Source organism: Macaca nemestrina, chromosome 7 (genome assembly GCF_043159975.1).
Source record: "Macaca nemestrina isolate mMacNem1 chromosome 7, mMacNem.hap1, whole genome shotgun sequence".
NCBI lineage: Eukaryota > Metazoa > Chordata > Mammalia > Primates > Cercopithecidae > Macaca > Macaca nemestrina.
In genome coordinates, this window is record NC_092131.1 from 139,912,668 (window position 1) to 139,933,503 (window position 20,836).

Below are 20,836 nucleotides of genomic sequence, written 5' to 3' on the forward strand. Positions count from 1 at the left end.
AGAAAGATCATCAAAGTGCAAAACTAACAAATTCTGGGCTTAAATTGGACATTTGACCAATTGGACCTAACAGACAACTACAGAATACTCCACCCAACAACCACAGAATATACATTCTTCTCATCTGCACATGGAACATACTCTAAGATCAACCACAGCCTTGGTTATAAAGCAAGTCTTTATTTAAAAAAAAGTCAAATTACCTCTCTTCACTGACAATATGTTTCTATGTCTAGAAAACTCTAAAGGTTTCACCAAAAGACTCCTAGTCCTGACAAATGACTTCAGGAAAGTCTCAGAATACAAAATCAATGTCCAAAAATTGGTAGCATTTCTATATACCAGTAATGTTCAAGTTGAGAACCAAATCAAGAATGCAATTCCATTTACAGTAGACACACACACATACACGAATACTTAGGAATATGTCTAACCAAGGAGGTGAAAGATTTCAAGGAGAACTAACTACAGAAAACTGATGAAAGAAATCATACATGACACAAACCAATGGAAAAATCATTCATTCCGTGCTCATGGGTTGGAAGAATCAATCTCATTAAAATGTCCACTCTGCTTAAAACAATCTACAGATTCAATGCAATTCCTATCAAATTATCAATATCATTTTTCACAAAATTAGAAAAAAACTATTCTAAAATTCATATAGAACCAAAAAAGAACCTGAATAGCGAACCAATCCTATGCAAAAAGAACAAAGTTGGAAGCATCACATTACTTGACTTCAAACTATACTACAAGGCTGCAGTAACCAAAACAGCAGGGTTAGGGGTGCAAAACAGACAATGGAACAAACTAGAAAAGCCAGAAATAAAGCCGCACACCTACAACTAACTAGTCTTTTACAAAATTGACAAAAAGAAACAACTGGGAAGGGACACTCTATTCAATAAATGGTGTTGGGATACCTGGCTAACCATATGCAGAAGAGTAAAACTGGACTCGCCATATACAAAAATTAACTCAAGATGGACTAAAGCCTTAAATGTTAAGACCTCAAACTATAAAAATCCTAGAAGAAAACTCTTCTGGACATTGGGCTAGGCAAAGAATTTCTGACTAAGACCTCAAAAGCATACACACAAAAACAACAAAAACAAAAATTGACAAGTGAGACCTAATTAAACTAAAGAGCTTCTGCACAGCAAAAGAAACTATCAACAGAGTAAACAGACAACCTACAGAAAGGGAGAAAATATTTGCAATCTATGCATCCAACGAAGGACTCATATCCAGAATCTATAAATAACTGAACAAGAAAAAACAACCATTCTGGGTGCGGTGGCTCACACCTGTAATTCCAGCACTTTGGGAGGCCGAGGCAGGGGTATCACTTGAGGTCAGGAGTTTGAAACATGCCTGACCAACATGGCAAAACTCTGTCTCTACTAAAAATACAAACAATAAAAAAAATTAGCCAGATGTGGTAGCGTGTGCTATAGTCCCAGCTACTCCGAGATTGTACCACTGCACTCCAGCCTTGGCGACAGAGCAGGACTCTGTCTCAAAAAACAAACAAACAAACAAACAAAACCAAATAACACCATTTAAAAGTGGGCAAAAAACATGAACAGACATTTCTCAAAAGAAGATATACAAATGGCCAGCCAACCTGTAAAGAAATGCCCATCGATAATCATCAGAAAAATGCAAATAAAAACCACAATGAGAGATCACCTTACACCAGTCAGAATGGCTATGATAAAGTCAAAAAAATCGCAGGTGTTAGTGAGGTTTCCTTCCTGACTGAAATATATGCGTATTTACCATCCACCATTTGGATATGTCTTCATCCTCCTGCCAGACCCAGCTAATTGGCTAATTGCATCCACCTACACTGTCGGGGGAGGGAAGAGTGAATGATCTCTAACCTACTTTTCTCCCTGGTCTTTTGGTGAGCAGGGGAAGCTTATATTACACACTATTGGTGGGAATGTAAATTAGTTCAGCTTCTGTGGAAAGCAGTTTGGAAATTTCTTAAAGAACTAAAAATAGAACTACCATTCAACCCAGCAATCCCATCACTGGATATATACCTAAAGGAAAAGAAATCATTCTACAAAAGACACCTGTACCCATTGGTTTATCGCAGCAGTATTCGCAATAGGAAAGACATGGAATCAACCTAAGTGCCCATCAACAGTGGAAGGGATAAAGGAAATGTGGTACATATGTACCACGGAATACCACACAGCCATAAAAACAATGAAATGATGTCCTTTGCAGCAACATGGATGCAGCTGGAAGCCTAAGTAAATTAACACAGAAAAAGAAAATCAAATACTGCATTTTCTCATAAGTGGGAACTAAACATTGAGTACAAATGGACAGAAAGATGGGAACAGTAGACACTGCGGACTTCAAAGTGGGGAAGAGAAGGAGAGGGGAAGGGTTTTAAAAAATAGGTCAGGCATGGTGGCTCACGCCTGTAATCCCAGCACTTTGGGAGGCCGAGGTGGGTGGATTGCCTGAGGTCAGGAGTTCGAGACCAGCCTGGCCAACATGGTGAAACCCCGTCTCTACTAAAAGTACAAAAATTAGCTGGGTGTGGTGGTTGGTGCCTGTAATCCCAACTACTTGAGAGGCTGAGGCAGGAGAATCACTTGAAACCAGGAGGCGGAGGTGGCAGTGAGCCGAGATCGCACCACTGCACTCCAGCCTGGGCAACAGAGTGAGACTCCATCTCAAAACAAAAACAAAAACAACCGTACATATTAGGTACTATGCTCACTAGTTGGGTGATAAGGTCAACAGAAGCCCAACCCTCAACATCATGCAATATATCCATGTGACTCATCTGCACATGAACACCCTGAATCTAAACTAAAAGTAAAGAAATGCCCTGGTCACATAGCAGATATGCTGACATTTCTACCATCAGACCAAGTGTTTTCACTGTCATATATTGCATGTTAAATCACTGCAGTGAAATTTTGTGTTTTTTTTGTAAATATTTGTGCGTGGAAAAGGTCCATAGCTTTCACTAGCCTCCTAAATGGGGTTCATGATGCGAAAGAGTTGAAAGCCAGTACTTCAGAGCTGAAAAGTTAGATTCACTGATGGAAATAGATTGATTGCTTCCAAAAGGTTTCTCTTAATATGTCTGAATAGCAATTGCTGTGCTTCTTTGTATAGTGAAATTCTTAAAGTGGCGTGATAGCTGCACATAATAGTTGAGATTGGAATGAAAATCTTGGACATATGTTTCTGGGTAGCCATTAGATTATCTAATTGCTATTAGTGTTAAGGTGGGCATAAAGCAAATTATTAACTGGTGGGCCTAAGAAAGTCACCTTATCTCATGGGATCTTTTACCTCATTTGTAAAACATTTATAAAAGGAGGAATGTGACCTTGAAGATTTCCAGAACTCCTAGTTTGGATTCTCTGGAAAAGTCAGATCAAAGCTGGACTTGGATGGAGCACTTTTGTGGCAGAAATGAACCAGGCTTTGTGTAGAAGGAAAAAGACGGAGTGTCCAAATGAAGAAGAGGCCCAGAGGATCCAAGAAGCCTCTTCCTCCATAAATGGGAAACACAGGCCTGCTGTGGCAAAGAGCCAGCGTAATCAGGGCAGGATGAGGGCTACTGGGCCACTTTTTAACATCCAGGACTCTGAGGGAACAGAGACTCAACCTCTGCATTTCACCCTGGAACTGACTTGCCAGAACACAAGTTGTCCCTCAGTAAGTGAATACACCATCTTGCCTGCACTAAGAACTTCCCATAGGAAGAAATATAGGAGAAAATGCTTTGGGTCTTCCCACTTCCCACATCAGCTGGCTTGGCCGCGTCTGGCAAATGCTGCTCTCCAAATGCCTCAAGGCACAAGTAAGTCCTAAGGTGAAGCTGTTTGGAGGGGTAAGAGAACCGCTTATCTCTACTTTAGGATAGATTGGAATCCCACCCCACACCAGTCACTTTCGGCATAAAAAATTTTAAACCACTATTGATACTTATTATAAACTTTTACAGTAGAGTTGAGTATTTGTGTCATTGTGGTTTAAATTTTCAATTTCCTAAATGAATAGTGATGTTGAGCATCTTTTCTTCTGCTTATTTGCCATTCACGTATTTTCTTGGGTGAAATGTTCGATCAAATCTGTTGCCTTTCCCCTCTGTAAAATTGAGTTTGAGTTCTTTTAAAAATATTCTAGATACAAGCCCTTTATCAAATATATCATATGCAAATATTTTCTTCCAGCATGTGGCTTGCCTTTAATTAACAGTGTATTTTAAGGAGCAGAAATTTTTAATTTTTATAAAGTCCAGTCTATCAATTTGTTCTTTTATGGATTGCATTTTCGGTGCAGTATTTTAAAAAATCTTTGCCTAACTCAAGATCACAAAGGCTTTCTTATGTTTTCTTCTAGAAGTTTTGGAGTTTTTTTTTTTTTCCCAGACGGAGTTTCACTCTTGTTGCCCACATTGGAGTGCAATGGCGTGATCTCGGCTCACCACAACCTCCGCCTCCCAGGTTCAAGCGATTCTCTTGCCTCAGCCTCCTGAGTAGCTGGGATTACAGGCATGTGCCACCACACCCAGCTAATTTTTTGTATTTTTAGTAGAGAAAGAGTTTTACCGTGTTGGCCAGGCTGGTCTTGAACTCCTGACCTCAGGTGATCCACCTGCCTTGGCGTCCCAAAGTGCTGGGATTACAGGCGTGAGCCACCGCGCCCGACCTCTCCTAGTTTTATAGTTTTAGATTTTATATTTAGCTCGATGATCCATTTTGAGTTAATTTTTGTGTATGGTATCAAGATTTGTAAAGGGCGCTTCAGGTGTGACTCAAAGTTCATTTTTTGTACATGGATATCCAATTGTTCCAACATTATTTGTTAAGAAGACCATTGTTTCTCCACTGAATTGTTTTTGCAACTATGTCAAAGATCATTTGTCCATACATGTGTGGTTTTTTTTCCTGGATTATCTATTGTGTTCCATTGATTTAATTGTTGATCTTTATGCCAACATCATGCTGTCTTTACTGTAGAAAGACAACAAAAAGGCAAGAAAAGTCATAAAATCAGGTGGCTTTTATTCATCTTCTGACTTATTTTTAAGGTAATTTTGACTATTCTATGTCCTTTGTATTTTCCTATGAATTTTGGAGTAAGCTTGTTAATTTCTCCAAAAGCGCTTGCTGGGATTTTGATTAGGATTGCACTGAATTTGTAGCTCAATTTAGGCAAATTGCTGTCTTAACAATACTGAGTATTTTGAACCATGAGCCATGGAATAGCTCTCCATTTAGTTTGGTTTTCTTTTATTTCTCTCAACAATGTAGTTTTCAGTTACAGATCTTGCATATCTTTTGTCAGGTACAAAACATCTTTGTCTTAGGATACTAAGTAGTTTATATTTTTTAATGCTGTTGTAATGGTATTGTTTTTAAAATTTCAATTTCTGGGCAATTGTTAATATTTGCCAATTCAGTTGATTTTTGTATACTGGCATGCATTATGCAAATTTGCTAAATTCCTTAATGTTAGTGGCTTTTTTGAAGACTATGACATTTTCTACACAGCTAATCCTGTTGTTTGTGAATAAAGATAGTTTTATCTGCTTTCCAATCTAGATGACTTTTCTTTTATAATTTTATTTTTATAGATTTGGAGGGTACAAGTATGGTTTTGTTACATAGATATATTACTTAGTGGCAATGTCTGGGCTTGGAGCGTACCCATCACCTGAATAATATACACTATACTCAACAGGTAATTTTTCATCTCCCTACCTCCCTTCCACCTTTTGGAGTCTCCAATGTCTATTATTCCATTCTGCATGTCTGCGTGTATCATTTAGCTCCCATTTATAGGTGAGAATATATAATTTAGAAACTATGTTTTCAAGTTATTTCACTTGGGTTAATGGACTCCAGTTCTATCCATGTTGCTGCAAAAGGCATTATTTCACTGTTTTTTTATGGCTGAGTAGCATTCCAAGGGATACATATAAATGTATCACATTTTTTTTCTTTCTTTTCTTTTTTCTTTTTTTCTTTTTTAAATGGAGTCTCACACTGTCACCCAGGCTGAAGTGCAGTGGCACCATCTAGGCTACTGTAACCTCTGCCTCCTGGGTTCAAGAGATTCTCCTGCCTCAGCCTCCCAAGTAACTCTGATTACAAGCATCTGCCACCATGCCCAGCTAATTTTTGGTATTTTTAGTAGAGATGGGGTTTCACCATATTGGCCAGGCTGGTCTTGAACTCCTGACCTCATGATTCATCCGCCTCAGCCTCTCAAAGTGCTGGGATTACAGGTGTGAGACACCGTGCCCGGCCACCACATTTTTTTAATCCAGTTGTCCACTGATGGACATGTAGGACACTTCCATGACTTTGCTATTGTGAATTGGGCTGTGATAAACATATGAGTGCGGGTGTCTTTTTGGTATAATGTAGATGACTTTTCTTTTTCTTGCCTTATTGCACTGGTTAAAATCTTCAGTACAGTGTTGAATGGAAATGGTGAAAGCAAACATATTTTACTTCTTCCTGAACTTACGGGGAAGTCATTCAGTTTTTAATAATTAAAAATGATATGAGATACAGGTTTTTGTAGATGTCTTTTATCAGGTTAAGGTAGTTCTCTTACTAGTTTGTTGGAGAGTTTTAGTCAGGGATGGATATTGAATTTTGTTATCAAATGCTTTTTCTGCATCCTTGGAGACAATTGTGTTGTCTGAAGAAACAAGCTAGCCTTGTGGACTACGGAAAATTGGAACAGGGGTTAAATTATTTATAATAATACCCTTAACTTACGATTCTCCAGAATAGGGGTCAGCAAAATTTTTCCATAGTACATATTTTTTGTAGTAAATATTTCAGATAATATTTTTGGCTTTGCAGGCCACATATAGTATCTGTCACTTATTCTCCTTTGTTTTGCTTATTTTTTAAATGTACCTTTAACAATTTTTTGAAAACCTATTCTTAGCTCACATTCAAAAATTTAGGTCTGGCCACCTGAGATGAAAATGTCTTTTACATTTTTAAAGAGTTGGTTTTATAGTTGAAAAAAAGAAGCAATATGTAGCCAGCAAAGCCTAAAATATCTATGATCTGGCTCTTCATAGAAAAAGTTTACCAACTCTCTGTTCTAAAATATTGTCACAAAATACTTTGAAAGGAAAATTAACATTTTCATATTTTTCAAGAGCAATTCAGTGGAGAAACAATGGTTTTCTGCATATGGGCTGGATTAAATTAAGCCAAGGTATAAGTCAGATAATCAGGGGCAACTTTTTCTCATCTGTGGTACTAGTCTCCAAACTGGGAAATTTTTAAACGAGGGTGTGATTATTAAAAGCATGAAATGTGAAGAAGCAGCTGAGTCTCTCAATTTATTAGTTTGAAATTAATTGATGGTAACTCTGTTTGATTTCTCAGAGACTGAAAAACTTGGCTCCTTGGTTTAGAAGCAGTACTGACTGAAACTTAGTTCTTTGGAAATACACAAGGTATAGTCTTGACTTGAGTCTTTAAACCAACACTTACATAGCAGTAATGATATCCCAGGCATTATTCTAAGAGTTTTATGCTCTGGGCCTGTCTCCTGTTCTATAAAAAGAGGATGACAATGATACTAATAATAGCCCTGTCATAAGGTTGCTGAGGGGATTACATATGGTTAACTTGTAATGCATATATGTAATAAATGTTGTTAACTTGTCAGGCAGTGGTGGGGCCAGAATCTGGCTCCGAACTCAGTACCATGCTGTTTCTCCACATTCAGTGCCCCTTTCTCAGCTTCTGCCCTTTCCCTCTGGTCTTCCTCCCCAAGTCTTTTAGTGGTCCACAAATACTGATAGAGGTGAGATGTAACCAAAAAGTCCCATTTGACTCCCTTGTTAGCGAACTACAAGATTGATAGCACTTGTAAAGCAACATTCAATTTTAATTTGCGGTACAGAATAACGTTTGATCAGTGTTCATTTAAATATTGATTTAGTATCTCTTCAAGAATTCAAAACCTTATGAGTGAGGAGGGCCCGAATGTTTTAGAGAAAGATAGAGGAAGACACAGAGACAGTGAGACAAGAATATAAAACTAAAGAAACTAAGAGTGGGCTGGGCGTGATGGCTCACACCTGTAATCCTAGCACTTTGGGAGGCTGAGGCGGGTGGATTGCCTGAGCTCAAGAGTTCGAGACCATCCTAGGTAAGCCGGTGAAACTCCGTCTCTACTAAAAATACAGAAAATTACCCGGGCATGGAGGCGTGTGCCTGTAATCCCATCTACTCGGGAGGCTGAGGCAGGAAGATTGCTAGAACCCGGGAGGCACAGGTTGCAGTCATCTGAGATCCCGCCACTGCACTCCAGCCTGGGCGACAGAGCGAGACTCTGTCTCTTAAAAAACAAAACAAAACAAAAAAAGAACAGAAAAAAAAGAAACTAAGAGTGAAGAAAGCTTCTACTCTTTTATTTTCCTCTGACCTGAAAACGAATTTGAAATTTTCCATAGTTTAGATTCATTTGAATCCATTTTAAGCAGTTTGTGTTTTTTCCAAATGAGCCTCTCTAGGTAACCATTGACTGCATATTAATTATGACACTGACTACTTTTAAAGGTCAAGAAACAAAATAACCAAAATCAAAACATGTCATTCAGGGTAAACTACCTCCCCACATTCATTGCCCCTAATGTGCACATCACCTGAGACACTTGATTTTCTTCCTGGGAAATGGGCAGGGACCCATCTGTCCAATGCTTAGTGCCACACGGATCCATACCACTGAGTTACTCCTGTGGCTGGTTCCTGTGCACCACTCTGGACCGGGCCTGATTTTATTCTCCCACAGACTCATGGTTCTTGTTTTCCCCGCTCTTTATAAATGCAATGCGTTCTTGTCAAGCCCTTATTTGTGTGGCTTTACTTCATATACTAGCATTTGACGTATAAGATCACTGGGAAAAACTACGCAGTTATCAGGCTACAGCCTTTTCACTTTTTCTTGGGCTTTCAGAGAACTCATGCAATGTAACCTACCAAGCGTCTAAAGCTTTTACCACACTTGTCCTTTTCCAGGTACCCAGGCTCTGAAATGGCAACTCGTAATACAGTAACTCCACGTAAAAGTTCCATCCCTGATGTCTTTAGTATTGATCACTCAAATTTGTTGTCTAAAGTAGCTTTAGTTCTCTCTCTTACCTTACTTATTGAGGGCAGAAGAGAGAGGTTCTACTATAAAAGTAATACATCTTCATTTTAGTAAAACCAGAAAATTCAGATCAGCAAATAAAGAAATATTAGAATCACCTCTAATCCCAATCATGCAGAGTTAACTTGCTGGTGTCATTTTCATGGATATTCTCATACTGTTTACCCACATATAGTTTTTTTTTTTCCAAAAATTGGATACTTAGTAAAATACTGTCTTTAGCATTTTTCTTTTATTTTTTCCAAGTTTCTAATCTTCTACGACATTGATTTTAATGATTTTATTACAGAGGTGTGTTTTACTTTATTTAACAAATCTACTGTTGTCCACAGGTCCCACTCCAGGAGGCTTTTCATACAGAAGATGAGTGGACACCAACTGGAGACACTGGAGCAAGGGCCCCACAGTGTGACATTTGGTTGTCTCTTGATGGGGGAGGGAAAGTGTGCTTTTGGGTACAAGTATGGGATAGGTGGATCCTATCATGTGGAGGATATTGCTTCTCGACCTTTTGGCTAAGATCAAGTGTAGTATCATGAGGAGGCTTCTTTGAAATTGTGGGTTTCCACTTATGTAATCAGTGGTGCCATTATATGCCTAGCACCAAGGTATGTAAATGTTGCATTAAAACCTTCTTGAGGTGGCTGGGCGCGGTGACTCATGCCTGCAATCCCAGCACTTTGGGAGACCGAAGGCGGGCAGATCACGAGGTCAGGAGTTCGAGACCAGCCTGACCAACATGGTGAAACCCTGTCTCTACTAAAAATACAAAAATTAGCTGGGCGTGGTGGTGTGCGCCTGTAATCCCAGCTACTCAGAAGGCTGAGGCAGGAGAATTGCTTAAACCCGGGAGGTGGAGGCTGCAGTGAGCTGAGATTGCACCACTGCACTCCAGCTTAGGCGACAGGTGAGACTCTGTCTCAAAACAACAACAACAACACAACAACAAAAAGAACAAAAAAAAAAAAAAAAGAAAAAACCTTCTTGAGGTATTTGCCATCTCACAATGTATTTATTTCAAAGTGATGCCAAGGGTCTGTAATAAAGTGTACTTATGATGACATGTGATCTGACAAAGCATTTATTTGTGTGAAATGTCTTTCAAATACAATACAGATTAAAGACTATTTAGCTCTATATGTAGCAAAGATTTCTTCACACTACCTAGGATGCAAAAATGTCATACAATTTGGGGCCCTAACTTGTAAAGGGCCGCAAGAAGTATTATATTTTGTGTTACTATTGGAGGATCCTTCACTATTTAGAGTGTACCAGGGCCTTGGGGCCTAACTCCGAGCAAAGGGTAAAGGAAATGTGGTCGTCTTTGGTCTCAGTCCATTGGGTGGTTTGGAAGATGCCTCTGTCCAGGCCCTATAGTTTTAGTTCAGCCAACCCCACCTGTGGCTGCACTCCCCTAGGGCGGGGCTGGACTGGCTACAGTGAACCCACTTCACTGCTGCTCTCAGTAATTCTGTTCACGGCCACAGGCTAGTCACTGGGTCATGATGCTTTCCCCTTTCCAAGGTGCCTCTGCCTCAGGGATGCCCAATGTGAGTAGACTGGCATTGTTAGCTACTGTCAGAACTGGAAGTCCCAGTTGCCAAACTCCATCTTTTTCTCGACTTGAACAATTCATCCTTAGAGCCTTGCTGGGCCCCTGTCACCCAGTAGAAGGCAGTGGGAGAGAAGGAGATTCTTCAGGCTAGCTCATCCTACCTGCTTCGAAACACACAAGCGGTGTCACCTTTCACCGAGGAGCAAGAAAAATATAACTCAGGACAAATGTCTGACTGCCTTTCTGCAGAGAAAGGAAGATTTTTAACTTTTCTTTTGCTAAAGCACCGCAGTCAGTGAAAATGAACAACATACCCTGTCCCATGTGTTACTGTATCCAGTGTTTGTCCATCACAGACAGGAGCTTCCATTTATGCAAACCTTTCTATGTCCCAGACAATATTATTCTAAATGATTTTATGTTTTTATTCATTTAATCCTCATGGCCCCAGTATTCCACCCCCATTATTACAATGATGAAACTGAGGCGCTGAGAGTTTACATTATTTGCCCAGGAACATACAGTAACACAAAACTATTTTGTGTCATGAAAGAAATAATACAGTTGGAAAAGTCTGAGAAAAAGCTGGACATTTAGTACCCCTGTTACAATCTTCAAGAATTAAGGTTTTGATGCTTATCTGTTTGGTGTGAGTCCATAAGAACGAGGTGGGACAAAGAATATAACTTCAGCATAACTTCAAAATTTTAGCTTTGATAGAACTTGGAAGTGATACAAATGTTTTGCAAAACGTGGAGAAGATAGCTTTCCTCCTCAAAGAGCAAAGTTTATAATCTTTTTTCGCCTTCTCGATGGAATTGTTGATTTATTTTTTTTTTGCCACTGCTTTCTGGGAATCCCCTTCCATGCCTACTGCTCTCTCAAAAGGAGCGTCTTTACAGCACATAGAACTCTGAAGACTAGAAGGCACAGGGACATGGCAGATTGTGCTAGCACTCTTTGAAGAAACTGCATTTAAAGGAAATGCAAACTGCAGAGAAAATCTGACATTTTAAGAGAAAACATTTTTCTAAGCTAAACCAAGTTTTGTCATTCACAGTATTTATTGTGGAGAAGGAAAAAAAAACATTTTCATAAAAAATATTTCATAGCTCTCTGTCTCAATTTCCTTAAGCAGCAACTGTTGTTCTTTAGCAACTCTGGGAAAGCCTAAGGGACGAGGCAGAGCCCTGGCTAAACTGGGGAACTTTCATAATCTCCCAGGGGTGGAAACAGACTTGGAAGAATAATCCAGAGCAGAGGTATAGAGGCAACCTCTGGATGCCGTGCTGTGAACAATTGACTCAGATCCTATGATGATTCCTGTCTATGTCCAGCATGAATGTTGCCCCATCTTATCAAACTGAGTTGAATGGACATTGCTGGCAGTAGTAACAACAATAGGAAAATTGTCATACCTTTGCTTGCCATGTTAATCAACCAAGTTAATGTGATTTATCTCTAATGTTCCAGGTTAAATACCACTATTTCCTGTAGTGTTTCCCAGACAAAACTGACACTCTTGAGTTTCCCAAAACACTTGTTACACACACCCATGTTTTGATTTAAAGGTCTATTTTCTTTCCTAAACTGAGCTTTTTGAGAGCAACAACTAAGATTTATCTCTGATTTTGCAGTACTTGCTGGCAATTTATGAACTGAATTGTTGAAGTATATGCCTAATACCAAGGATGATGCTAACATAAGTGGCATCTGATTTTTGTGCTTTGTTTTGTTTTTTAGCCTCAGTTCCTTCAAGACTACCCTTTACCTTGTTTTCTGTCCTCTAAATGCCTGTGGCCATCTGCTTCTCGATTCTTTGTTTTCCCTTAGGCAAGGTTTCTCAGACTTCCAATGGAAACTTCAGAAATATCAAGTGCTTGTTAATGCGTACCCCGCAATATCTGGAGATCTGGTGTGAACTGAGATTTGTTGGAGTTTCATACTTCCTCTAAAACATTAATCTAAATTTTTTGTATGTTCTACTACATGTAATACATTTTCCCATAAAACTTCTGAAAATTTTACATAGTTTCATAGTCCCAAAGAGAGTAGTTTGAGATCATGGTGCTAAGCAGTTAATAACTGTGAGCTGATTACAGCTCATGCGAGTGCCTTCCTAGGAAGGCATCAGATGGCACTCTATGAGGAAGGATTTCTGAAATCTGGGAAACAAGAGAGAATTTGGAGGGAATCACCTTATTAGTTGTATCTGATTCTGCCTGACCAAAAGTTGTTACTGACAGGGACTTTGGAGTTGGTTTGTAACACAAGCTTCACTCTATTGTTAATTGCTGACAGTATATTATAGACTGCTGAGAAGAGGATGATAACTGAGATGTACTTAGCGTTCTCTGAAATTCTGTACACATTATCTAATATTATTGTCTTAGTTCATGATAATCCTAAAATATGGATGGAAATACTGGCAACCTACCTGTTTTATTTTAAGGAAAACCCATCTTCTGGCCGGGCGCGGTGGCTCAAGCCTGTAATCCCAGCACTTTGGGAGGCCGAGGCGGGCGGATCACAAGGTCAGGAGATCGAGACCACAGTGAAACCCCGTCTCTACTAAAAATACAAAAAATTAGCCGGGCGCGGTGGCGGGCGCCTGTAGTCCCAGCTACTCAGGAGGCTGAGGCAGGAGAATGGCGGGAACCCGGGAGGCGGAGCTTGCAGTGAGCCGAGATCGCGCCACTGCACTCCAGCCTGGGCAACAGCGTGAGACTCCGTCTCAAAAAAAAAAAAAAAAAAAAAAAAGAAAACCCATCTTCTTAATTGAAAATACTTCCTCTAGAGTTCAGTTTTTTTATTTCCAAGGTGTTAGTTTTAGTTGTGTATTTAACCAAGAGAAATAGCCCACTGGCTAGCTAACTTCTTTTTTGTCGTATTCGTTCTTGTGATACATAAAGAAGTGTTATACAGCCATGAAAGTGAACAAAGTGGGGTTTCGTGTGCTTTTATGAATGAATCTCACATCAGGTTTAATTAAAAAGGAAGTTTTGAAAGAATATATACAGTCTGTTACTATTAATGTGAAGTGTAAAAACATATAGGACCAAATAATATATTATGTAGGAATACACGCACACATTAAAATTACAAAGATAAGCAAAGGAATAATAAACTGAAAACTCAGGATGTAGTTAACTCTGGTGGGGAAGAGGGAGAAGAGAGGAAGGGACCTGTCATGAGGAGGGTAATACAGGTGTCTGCAGTCACATAGCAAATACTCTCTCTTTTTAGCTGGGTAGTTAGTAAATGAGTTTGTTACATTGTAACTTACGTTATGCATATTATTGCATGCATAAAATATTTTATAATTCAAATACTGAAAAAAGGAAAATGTGAGAGTGACATAATATGATGAACAAGCAAAAGTGTGTCTTCAGAAAGGATTTTGCAATTGGAATAGCTCCCAGGTCAACACTTTGGTGCCAGTGATGAGTAGGAAAACAGAATACTTGTAAGACGGGCTGCTGTTCCCAGTCTTTTGTCCTTCAATATTTCAAACTTAAAGACCTATTTATCTTATAAAAGTAAGATAATATTTCATTCCAAGTCTAAAATATTAAAATATGTAATGGACCAACTACAATCAAGAAGTTGGTTAGGGATCAAACAAAATAATTTGTTTTTAGACAGTAACGTGATAGAGATAAAAGCAATTTTTACCTTAGGCTTGCATATGCATCAAATTGAACAAAAGTCTCATCAATTTCTTGGATTATGATAAAAGTATGACAATAAATTACTTGTATGGCTAGGTGCTGTAGTCAATGCCTATAATCCTAGCACTTTGGGAGGCTGAGGCAGGAGGATCACTTGAACCTAGAAGTTCAAGACCAGCCTGGGCAACATAATGAGTTCCCATCTCTACAGAAAATTTCTGAAAACTAGCCAAATGTGGCGGCACGTGGCTGTGGTCCCAACTACTTAGGAGGCTGAGGTGGGATGAACACTTGAGTCCAGGAGGTTGAGACTGCAGTGAGCTGTGATCATGCTGATTCACTCCAGCCTGGGTGACAGAGCGAGATCCTGTCTCAAAGAAAAATTACTCTTATGAGACAAATCAGTCTGTAAATTTGAAATACTAAAAGACAATTTCTTTGACTTATGGAGATTTAAGCAATAGTGACTACAGCATCTATAACATGAATTAAGGCAACAATAGTTATGTTAAGACAGATCACACAGAAAGAATATATTCAGTTATATAGAATGAATTCTCAAAAAACATGTACTGGTTTCTTACCATATTTCTTTTTAAGCAAGAACATGGATAATTAAAATATATTACCAAAGGAAAGTAAATTTAAATGCATAACCTGTTCATTCAATAAATATTTATTTTTTACTTGTTATGCAGATGAGGATTACAGATGGTTCTTGACCTCAATTTACCTAAATGCTGATTCAAGGGACTTGACATGTAAACCCATACATGGAAAAGCTATGTGAGACAAATCCAATTCTAGCAGACATTTGATTGTCTATTATGTGCTCAGGTGGAGATGAAAATCAAAATTTTCCTTCTTCAGTTAGTCCAGTAAGAGAGACAGGCAGGGGTAAGCAATAAAAAATTGGCATAGAGTGTGCAAAGTGCTGGAATAGCAGGGTGTGAGGCTGTAGTAACCCAAGAATGGGCACATGCTCTAGCCTGAGGAAATCAGGGAAGGCTTTCAGGAAGAGGTGGTACTTGAACTTCATTAGGAAATGAATGAGTTATGGCACAGATAAAGAATGAGCATTACAGGGAGAGAAAGTAGCATAGGCAAAGGCATAGAGATGAGAGAATATGAACTTTCTGGGAACGGCCAGCACAGTGACAGAAGTGACAGAGCTGGTGGGTACGGCAGATGAAGCTGGAGATATTGGTAGGGAGGAGTCGGATCACAGGATTCTCATACACTAGGCAAACAGGTTTGGGCTTTATCCTGAAGGCCATGGGGAGCCACAGAAGGCTGTGAAGAAGGAGAGTGAGTGATGTGGTAAGGTTTGTGTTTTAGCTCCTTCTAGAAGCAATGGGTGATGAGAGATGGGAGTGGAGGCTGACTAGGGCAGCACCAAGAGGCAGGCACACAGACAAGGAAATTCAAGCCTTGGGAATGGAATGGTTCCCTGAGGGAAGGCGGACGGAGTGAGGAAAGGGGACTGAGGGAAGAACTCTAGGTAACAGCAGCATCCCAGGGCAGGACTGGATACCCAATGGATGGGTCTGGCACAAAATGGAGCCCCTTTTCTCAAAGGCAAAATAAGTATATTGTTAAAGTACTAAACTATAAAGTGTTTTTCTTTCTCCTGCTGTCTCACTCTCAACCTGTCATAGTCTTTTTTTACTTGTTATTTAATGGGATGCTGTCTTGAAGATGGGAATACTGGTGGGATGAGTATAGACCCTCACAGGTACCTGGGGACTCATCCTAAACTTGGCCTGAGCTCGTGCCTCATGTGCTCTCCACCTCCGTTCAGTCAGCCACCGGACTGATGTGCTGTGCCCCAGCCAGGGGTGGAGAAGCAGAGTCAGACATCTCCCCTTCCCATGACTTGCTGTCCCCAATCCATGGTGAATAGACAACCTCTACAGGTGTAGCAACCTCTTTTCCGAACGCACTGTGTGCACGGAAGCCAGTGAAAAGCTTGTCCCCTGCTGAGTCCTATGCGAAAAGTGCTGTGGCACCATGCATTAAACCCTTCTAAGTGGGGTCCCTGTCCAGCTGCGCTGATCCCACTCATGATGCCAGGCCTTTCTCAGGGTGGGCAAAAGCAGAGAACTCTTGTTATTAAGACAGAAAAACAACCTGGGAGGAGTATGTGGCCTAAAAGAGGAGTTTTTTGTTTGTTTTTGCTTTTAGAAAACTTGTTTCATAAAGTTTTTCAAGAGCCATGCTTTCAAATATACGTTATATACTTAGTATACTTCAGCAAATTAAATCTTTTTCAAAGTTGAATGTGAGAAACACATCAAACACATTCTAACAGGTACCTGGCTAGCAATTATAATTTCTAGCACTTGTTTAGCCCTATTTGTCAGGTGTTTTACATACTTATGTCTAATTCTCATAAGATGGACACAAGAGAAGCTATAAGCCCAGTTTTTAGGTGAGAAGATTTAGGCTCGAAGAGTATTAATTAAGTTGCCCCAGGTAACTAGAGTAGATGGTGGTAGAACCAGAATTGGGAAGTCAAGTGTGAGAGAGTTCAAATTCACACTCTTTCCCGCCACACCACCCTGCTTCTATCTTTCTTGGGTTTAGAGGAAAGTCGTAAAAGGGTACATATTCTATCTTAGAGAGGCCCTGAAATCCTTCCATAAGGAGGCAACTCCTGAACAGAGTAACAAGGGATAGACAGGGATTTTGCAGAAAGCTGGGACAGGAAGGGACTTCTCAGGCGCAAGGAACAGCAAATGTAAGTTACGAGTAAAAGAATATAATGCTTCAGGGACTGAGAATGAAGAGCACTTTGAAGCTTACAGAATGCTTTAGCTGCAAGTTCTCCATCTATATTCAACACAGGGATTTTATTATCTTCCCCCTTGTGTAGATGAAAACAAGATCGCAGCAAGGTTACATGTTGTCCCCAGGTACACAGATCAAGAAAATTGCTGAGCTCGGCCTTCTGGTGCCAGATCCTGTGTTCCTCCTTCTCTGCTCCAGTCTGCGAGCAGGGTTGTGGCACACTACGCTTACTTTTCTTTCCTCACGTCTTTCCTGCCCTCCTTTCCTTCTGTTCCAATTCCCTCCCTGACTTATATGCATTTTATTTTGACTGCTTATGTTGTATATATTTTTATAAGCTAGCTTAAGGCATTTTCCACCAAAGCTGGGTATACATCAAAACACGTGTGTGTGTGTACACACACACAATAATAGAAAAAGCACTCAAAAGCTTGCCTCCATAACGAACATATCCACTGTTACTAGGTTTATAGTCTACTCCAGGTCTGGTCCAAAGCATCCACTTTTTCGCCCAGGTATGATGCCAGGTGTAGATGTAATGTTCTGTTTTGCTTTTTGTCCATTCAATGTAATATGAAAATCAGGTTTCCATGTTACTACAAAGCTATAATGCAATGGAGAATATCCTGGGTAATGAAGTGTCTTTCAAAGGTTCCACCTATGTTTTGGTGGTTACCTGTGGACTTCTACATTCAGTGTAGTATCCTGAGCCCCAGAAGGTGGAACTGAGTGAGGCTGGCCGTGGGACCAAGTCACCTTCAAGTCTTTAATACTTTGGAGTTCATTTCAGGCCCGTGGATTTTATCACTCTTTTCAAATTATCTGATCTCTACCCTGAGGGAGCGAAAAGGCGATCTCCTCTGTGGTCAGTGGTCATTTAGGTCTTTTTACGCAGCTCAGAGAGCAGCAACTGGAAAGCTGAAAGGCTGCCTAGAATTGTGGTTGTTGGCTGTGAGACACCACTTCCCCTAATGCCACTCCCCAGGAGGCTGAACCAGCACTGTGAAAGGGCTTGGAACAGGACTACCGCCAGGGACTCTGTTAGGACCTGCCCCAGACCCTATAGCTCAACATGTAATACTGAGCTATTGGGTCTGATAGGATGTCATGAGCCAAAGAGGCTTTAAACTCCCTGAGAACAGAAGATAGACCTATGTGTAATAAACCAACACTTAAAGGAGATACACCTGCCAGATTGGAATCTCAGAAGTTTAGGGAGTGATATATCAAAGTCTGATACATTTTTGACTTGCTGACAGGGTACTTGACACATGTTAGAGTTTCCTTAAATGCTTTCTGGAAAGAATTAACCAGGTTGGTTACTGGAGAAAAGCAGCGGCTGAATGTGTCACCTTTGCGGAGAGGCTGGGGAAGCCCCTGCCTGGAAGTTAGAGGACCCCTGACTGAGAACCCAGGAACCCCTGCTTAAACTCTGGGCAAACGCTGTTAACAGGAGACTTTGAGGATAAGAAAAGCATGAGGTTTTTATTTCTGGATGGCGCTTCCTCTCCACATCTTACTGGGACAATGGGTTGGGAGAAAAGTTACTTTTTTTTTTTGTATCAATGGTTAATTGTGGAGGAAGGAGCAGATGAATCAATTAAGAAACGTTAAGCTGTTTGTGGTATGAGGAGCAAGAAGTCATTGGCCTGAACCAGACCCAGAGAGAGCTTTGAAGGCAGGAGAGAGGAGATTCATAGCAAATACTGAATTCGTTGAAAAGTGTTCTTTTCACAATTAATTTAACAGTGATTGAGATTAAAGCATGGGCAAGACAGAAGCACAGCTCTTCAGTCAGGTGCCAGACGGGCTTCCTCATGTGCTGCTATGGCTGTGGCTTCTGTAGGAGACCCTTTACCTTTGCGATCTCCCCCAGATTTCCTGGTGCCTGTAGTCTGGACTGTCAAGAAACGCTGTGTGTGCTCTGCTTGAGGGCTGTGCTGGGCAGTCAGGGTAAAGACAGAAATGAAATGCTGTACATGGTGTAGTTAAGGAGGGAGAGAGTTGCCAGCCCCAGCCTGTGGCAAGCAATTGATGGTCAGCAAATCAACAGAGTTTTTGTTTTTGTTTTTTTTCACACTGAGAGCTGAGCTTCTTAGAATTGAATTGATAATATCACAAGACAACTTATTATTAGGAAAATCTAAATTTATAAAAAATTTGGGCCAGGTGCGGTGGCTCACGCCTGTAATCCCAGCACTTTGGGAGGCCGAGGCGGGAGGATCACGAGGTCAGGAGATCGAGACCATCCTGGCTAACATGGTGAAACCCTGTCTCTATTAAAAATACAATAAATTAGCCGGGCGTAGTGGCGGGTGCCTGTAGTCCCAGCTGCTCTGGCAGCTGAGGCAGGAGAATGGTGTGAACTTGGGAGGCGGAGCTTGCAGTGAGCTGAGATTGCGCCATTGCACTCCAACCTGGGCAACAGAGCGAGACTCCGTCTCAAAAAAAAAAAAATTTTTTTTTTTGCTGCAGTGGGAGAGAACTCTACTTTGATAAGGTTAGCAAGTGTCTCAGGAGGAGGAAGTCAGAAGTTGGGTATTTATAGTGCTTTCGTGTGGGGAACTGATGGGACTGGGCTAAGTTTGTCATATAATAGTTTAGGATTAGTGGACGCAGTGAAGCCAGGGTCTTGAAATAAGTCTTGGTAAGTTAGCTGTTGTCTGAAATGCCTGTTGCTCAGATAAGTAGACTATTGTCTCCAATAAGTTGATTGTGAGGAATTTCCAGTAGCAAACAATGTAGTTATTTTTTGGTTTACAAACATCGTTCCTGGGCAAGGCCTTCCTAGAATAAACGAAATCATGTCATAGGTCACTTATAATCTTATGAATTATATTTCAAATGTTCTCAATTCTCATCAGGTGGCTTTCCCGGAATGGCATGAGGAAGTTCCAGATTTTGTGTCAGCACTCAGTACCCATGCAAGTAGCGCCTAAAGGAGCCAGCTAAGGACAAAGGGGGTAATAGAAAGGCATGAAGGTTTTGAGGCTTTTGTACTTGCAGGACATAGATGGAGTATAGGCTTTGGGGACCACGAAGTAATCAAATGTTGGGAGGCAGTCTTGACTTTACTGGAAAATAGAAAGAAGGTGGGGAGGGGAGACTAAGATACTTGGCATTAGAAATCTGTAGAATGTGATAAGAAACCAGAAGTCTACTGAGAGTGAAATTGCAGTAGGATAAGACTTGATTCCTCAGGACAAACCACGTGGGGTTCACAATGAGTGAAGATCTGGACTCCTGAAGCTGTTAGCTTATTGATGGTAGTTAGAAGAATTTAAGGGAGACTCTGGAGGAAACTAGAATGAAATTATGGTAGGACAAGACTTGGTGGTGCCAGGAAGAAGGAACTACTCCTTCTGTCTGCCCCATGGAGGAGGTGGTTAATGGTGCTCTTCCCTTGTGTTGCCACAGCATTGCCTCTTGGCCACTTAGATTTCTGATTCATAGCATAAAAAAAATAAAATATTGGATGAGACAGAACAAGACTTAGACACACAGAGAGAAGCATCAAACAACTAGAATTGAGGTGGCTGCTGGAAAGAAAAAAAGAAAAAAGTTTAAAAATGCAACCACAGAAGTAGGTGGACAGATGTAGTAGGCCAGACTTGGGTACAGATTATGTTCTGTGAAA

General features: G+C 40.4%; 1 protein-coding gene across 1 annotated transcript in view; it reads left to right on the plus strand.

The window, feature by feature from the left end:
• The window catches only part of LOC105493034 (golgin subfamily A member 2-like), a 66,858-nt gene extending 48,206 nt beyond the window's left edge, over positions 1–18,652 (plus strand). Inside the window, 3 exon segments of the mRNA XM_071099250.1 lie at positions 3,359–3,847; positions 7,410–7,480; positions 9,516–18,652. The gene's annotated coding sequence lies outside the window, so the exon portion shown is untranslated.
• Positions 18,653–20,836: the final 2,184 nt, after the last annotated feature.